This window comes from Castanea sativa, chromosome 12 (genome assembly GCF_040712315.1).
Source record: "Castanea sativa cultivar Marrone di Chiusa Pesio chromosome 12, ASM4071231v1".
Classification (NCBI taxonomy): Eukaryota; Viridiplantae; Streptophyta; class Magnoliopsida; order Fagales; family Fagaceae; genus Castanea; species Castanea sativa.
The window spans coordinates 47,649,400-47,655,399 of NC_134024.1; positions in this window are offsets into that span (position 1 = coordinate 47,649,400).

The window sequence follows — 6,000 nt, forward strand, 5'->3', positions numbered from 1 at the left end:
GTTTATGGTGTCGCACAGGGGAATTGAGGCGAATCCGGATAAAATCCAGGCGATACTTAACATGGAGCCACCGAGAAATATCAAGGAAGTCCAGTCTCTTACTGGACGAGTCGCCGCCCTCAACAGGTTTGTATCGAAAGCTACTGACAAATGTTTACCTTTCTTTAAAGTCCTTAGGAAGGCTTTTGAATGGACGGACGAGTGTCAAAAGGCCTTCCAAGACCTGAAGACGTATCTAATGACGGCCCCATTTTTGAGTCCGTCTGTACCTGGGGAAGAGTTGTACTTGTACTTGGCAGTGTCCCCACACGCAGTAAGCTCAGCGTTGGTCAGAGAAGAGGGGAGAGTCCAGAGGCCGGTCTATTACACAAGTCACGCGATGAGAGGGGCAGAAGGACGATACCCGATGATGGAGAAACTAGCCTTCGCATTAGTCACGGCTTCCAGGAAGCTAAGACATTATTTTCAGGCACACATCATCAACGTCCTGACAGACCATCCCATAAAAAAGGCGATGAGCAGGTTGGAAGCTGCTGGACGGCTGGTACAGTGGGCCGTTGAGCTCAGCGAGTTCGATGTCAGGTACCTCCCGAGGAGCACAATAAAAGCGCAAGCGTTGGTAGATTTCATTGCAGAATTCACCCCCAGTCAGGACGACCTGAACAAGGACGAAGGAAATGAAATGTGGGTGGTAAATGTAGACGGATCGTCCACAATGTATGCAGGAGGGATTGGAATTGTACTGAAGTCCCCTGAGGGTGACAAGCTAGAGTATGCGGCCCGTCTGCAGTATCCAACTACCAACAACGAAGCTGAGTACGAGGCTCTACTCAAGGGGTTGGAATTGGCCAAGTCCTTAGGGGTGGAGTCGTTAACAATCAGAGGAGACTCTCAACTGGTCATCAACCAAGTAAATGGGATGTGTGATGTCAAGGAGGATCGAATGAAGAAGTACCTTAACAAAGTGAAACGCCTTGCCCGAAAATTTTCAGCCATAAGTTTTATTCAACTTCCCAGGGAGGAGAATGCAGAAGCAGACGCCTTGGCGAAAGCCGCCTCGGCAGGGGTCATAGACGAGTTCGACGACATCCAGTACATGTCGAGCATAGACATCCCTGACATACAGCAGATAGGAGGAGGAGAGAATTGGATGAGTCCGATAATAATTTACCTCAAGGATGGGAGGCTTCCAGAGGACAAGGATGAGGCGAGAAAGTTAAGGGTCAGGTCGGCCAAGTATGTCCTCATTAATGAAGTGTTGTACAAGCGAGGCTTTTCCCAACCCTACTTAAGATGCTTGGCTCCTGACGAGTCAAACTATGTTCTAAGGGAAGTTCATGAAGGATCGTGTGGAAATCATTCAGGGGCAAGGTCCCTTGTCCATAAGGTCGTTCGTGCCGGCTACTATTGGCCAACAATGCAGGCAGACGCTAAAGCCTATGTCAAGGTATGTGACCAATGTCAGCGTTATAGCAACGTGCCTAGACAGCCGTCAGAATACCAGACCCCAATGACGGCCCCATGGCCCTTTGCATAGTGGGGCTTGGATATCCTGGGTCCTTTCCCCGTAGGAATCCGGCAGATGAAATTTTTGGTGGTTGGAATAGATTACTTTACCAAGTGGGTAGAAGCCGAGCCTCTTGCAGCAATCACTCAGCAAAACGTGAAAAATTTCGTATGGAAGAATATCCTATGCAGGTTCGGAGTACCCAGGGTATTAGTATCTGACAACGGGCGTCAATTTGACAACGCACCCTTCAGGGACTTTTGCAATCATTTTGGAATTAAGAATCACTACTCTTCACCCTCCCATCCACAGGCAAATGGGCAAGCAGAAGTAGCAAACCGATCCTTGCTGAAAATCATCAAGACTCGGCTTGAGGGGGCAAAAGGGATATGGCCAGACGAGCTACCGGGTGGGGCCTATAGGACGACCGCACGAACTCCAACAGGAGAGACCCCGTTCAAACTAGCCTATGGGAGTGAAGCTATCATACCAGCGGAGGTCCACATGGCAAGTCACCGAGTGATGGAGTATCAGGAGAAAGACAACGGGGAACAACTTCGCCTCGACCTCGATCTTATCGATGAGGTAAGAATGGATGCGGAACAAAGGACGGCAAGGTACAAAAATCTCATGGCCAGACAGCATAACGCCATGGTGAAACCCAGACAGTTCGGTGTGGGGGACCTTGTCCTCAAAAGGGTCTCCTTGGCGACCAGGAACCCAGCTCATGGAAAACTGGGACCCAATTGGGAAGGACCCTACAGGGTAATTAACTGCAAAAGGCAGGGGTCCTACTACCTGGAAGCCCTGGACGGGCGGAAGTTAGAGCATCCTTGGAACGTGGAACATCTGCGAAGGTACTATCAGTGATGAGCGGGGACGAGGGAAGTCAGTGGCAAAATTACAGTTGTGATTTGCGTGTTTGCTTATATTTACTTGTGCTTTTACTACTATTATGGTGTGTTATGAATAAAAGTGCACTAGTTCTTAAACTTTTGCACTACTTACAGACTAGTTTATGAAAGACGATGCTATGTACTTGATATCTTAATAAGGCACTAGCTTATAAGCGTGTGCCAAGTTTGTGAACAATGTTCATGTAATAATATGGTTTGGATTTCTTATGTACTTGAATTCCAGTTTCCCTGATAATATCCACGGACGAGGCAAAAGCCTTAGACAAATAAAATCTCGGGACGAAGTCAAACTCGTCTAAGATTTCCTTTAAATGAGGATAAAGCAAAGAAAAAATGCTAAGGCATGCTCGTCCAAGCTTCCTTTAAAAAAAAGAATGAGGACAAAGCAAAGGGAAAAATGCTAAGGCCTTCTCGTCCAAAGCTTTCCTTTAAAAAGGATAAAGCAAGAGAAAGAAGCCAAGGACTGCTCGTCCAAAGCTTTCCTTCAAAAAAAAGAGGATAAAGCAAAAGAAAAAAAGGCCAATTCCCACTCGTCTAAGAAAGAAAAGTAAGCCTTAAGATATAACTTTCCAGAGATGAGCACTCGTCAAGACGAGAAAACATAAACAGTATAAACTGTTTTCGAGAAGGCGAATAATAATTGCCTAAAGGACAGGCCAAAGTAATGCAGTCATCATCAGTCCTAAGTGGGTCGTCCATAAAAAGATTGTAGACGGTCATTCAACACTTAGAGCATAGTTTAAAGGACAATGACATAAATGATAACAAACAAAGAAGATATTCTTTAACTTGAAAAGGGTAGACGGCCACCGTCCAAAAACCCTTATAAAATAAACAGTAAAAGACATTGTTCATAAGCTCGTCTAGAACACTCTAGACGAGGAAATTGTACTTGAATAACATTTCAAATTCTCAAATACATGTTAAATATAAAAAAAAAAAACAAGAAAAGAGAAAAGAAGAAAGCTAAACAACAATAACAACTTCTTCAAGAGGAAGGGGCATCAACGTTGGGGTCGTCCTGAGCTGGTTTGGTGGAAGCGTCGTCCTCGATGTTGACATCGTCTGAGCCTGTGTGGACGAGGGAACTTGTAGCAGCAGCAAGATTGAGTTTAATGGTGCTAAAGTCGACTTCAGGAAAGTTGTCCATAGCGTCCATTCTAAAGTCCTCAAACCCTGCTGCGTAGTTTGTATCCATCAGGTCAGTGAACTCTTTGGACGCTTTGAATTCCTCCACTGCCTCGTCTTTAGCTTTCTTCAGAAGTAGATTCAGCTCGTCGTTCTCCTTTTGAAGAAGTCCAAGACGCTCGTCCTTCCTGGCAGTGTCGGACTTCAGCTCCCCCACCAAAGCCTTGAACCCCTCAGCCTCGTCCTTGGCCTTGTTCGCCACCTCTGCCCACGTCCTACAGTCGTTTTTGATCTCTTCTATTCTTTTCTCTAGAAGGATCCTCGTCCTGTCCATCTCTGTGGCCTGCCTGGACGCAGCTATGAACTTGGACATTGCCTACATAGAAGAATAGAAAGTTCAGATGATAGAAATAATATTGGGCAAACATGGACAAATCAGGACGAGGCAAAGATGGTCACCTTGAAGAGATCGTGGACGCCAGAGTGCTCAAACTCTTTCAAGGACATGTCGTAGCACGCAGCTACGTCCTCGCCCTTCACAGCCTCTTGGAATCGTTCCCAAGCCAGATCCTCGTTCTCCAATAAATTAGTAGAAGTCCTTTGAGGAGGCTGGGACGAGTCAGGAGCAGGGGACTTGGACGGAGTGGCGCTAAGGGGCGTGGACGAATCTATGTCAACGACCAGGACGGGTGGCTGAGGAGGAAGTTCAGGCCTAACAGTTTCAGTCCTGGACGGCCCAGACTTAGCCTTCTTCCCCCGACGACTTGGCAAGCTAGCCAAGTCCACATGCTTGGACAAGCTTTTCCTTTTTTCTCCAGAAGCAGGACGAGGCTGGGGCTGAGGTTCAGGTCTAGCTACCTTGTCGACCACTTCCTTCCCCTTGTTTCCCTTCATGGTTGCCATTCCTAAAAAAAAAAAAATAAATAAATAAATAAATATAAAAAGTAATCATAAACAAAAATGAAAAATGCATATCTTAAGAGGAGCACTCACGTCTACGGGTAGTTAACTCATGTGCTAAAGCTTCGACGGACGGTTCAGGGCCGAGTCCCCACTTGTGTAGACGCTTAAGGGTCACTAACGAGTGAAAGTCTCGTTCAGGATGTAGACGGGCCCTGTGGACGCGATCACGATGGAACTTGCTCAAAGAAGGTCGTCCAACGGCTGGAAAGGGAAGAAGGAAATTAAGGTCAGACCATCGTCCAAATAGAAAGTATAATATAAAAGAAACAAAAAAGAAGAACATAACATACCTTCTGGACGAAGGTTCCCTATGTCTCCAGTATAAGGAGCAAATGAGTCTCTACCAATCTCAACGGGATGCCCAGCCCAGAAACCAGAGACGAAGAAAAACTCCGTCTTCCAGTTTCTGTCAGACGAGGGCAAAGACTTAATCAGTCTACAGTCATTGCCCCTGGCTGTGAACTGATGGAAGCCTCGAGATTGATTTATCTCGGAGGGTTTATAGCAGTACAAGAACTCGTCCACGGTGATAGGACGGTCCCCGTCAAACACCTCCATCCATAAGACTTGCATGGAGACAATTAGTCTCCATGCGTTGGGGTTAAGCTGACACACTCCCAAGCCCAGCCTAGTGAGTAATTCCCTAGCAAAGGCATTTAAAGGAAGTCTAAGCCCCCCTAACAAATAGGCTTCATAAACACCTATTCCAAAACGAGGCTGGCAACACCACTCACCTCGGACAGCTAGCCTAGGGTTTAGATCATCAGGAATCTGAAACCAAGTCCTAAGGGAATCTAACCTTCTCTCGTCCGTCCTGGAAGGAACCTCTAGAGCACAACTATATACGGTTCCTGTTCGTCTAAAGGGGAGGACGGCGGGGAGCTCGTCGAGGTGTCAGCCCCAGAGGCTGTCCTCGTCCTAATACTCTCTTGAAAAGCTTCTACAGGGATTCCAGGAACACCAGATGTGTATTCCTCAGTTGTGTGACCACTACTACTACTGACGTTACTAGAGGTGTCATAACTAGAGTCGTCGTGATACTCGTCTATGGCCCAGACCACACTGTCGCTAGACAAGCAGGAGGCCATTGAAAACGTCCTAACACTTAAAAAAGGAAAGCTAAAGTAAGTATAGAAAGATTACCTGGCTCTAGACGAGGGACACTAAGGACGCTGAGGATATTCTTAGACGAAGCGACGGACGAGAGTGTCAAAGCAGAAAATTTGAAAAAGTGAGAGGGGCATGAGAGAGAAACCACTATTTATAGGCAGAAAAGTCTCGGTAACCGCAACGACGGACCTAATTAGAAGGTGACACGTGGCGCATGCCTCGGAGGAGTAAACCAGTTGACTAACCTCCTATGGATGTGCGACACGTGGTGCGTTTTAAAATCTGTTGATACATCGTATAACTCCTGGACGAGGGGCAACTGATGTGGGATGAAAACACTCAAACCGTCCCTGGACGGTCATCACCTCGGCAGCC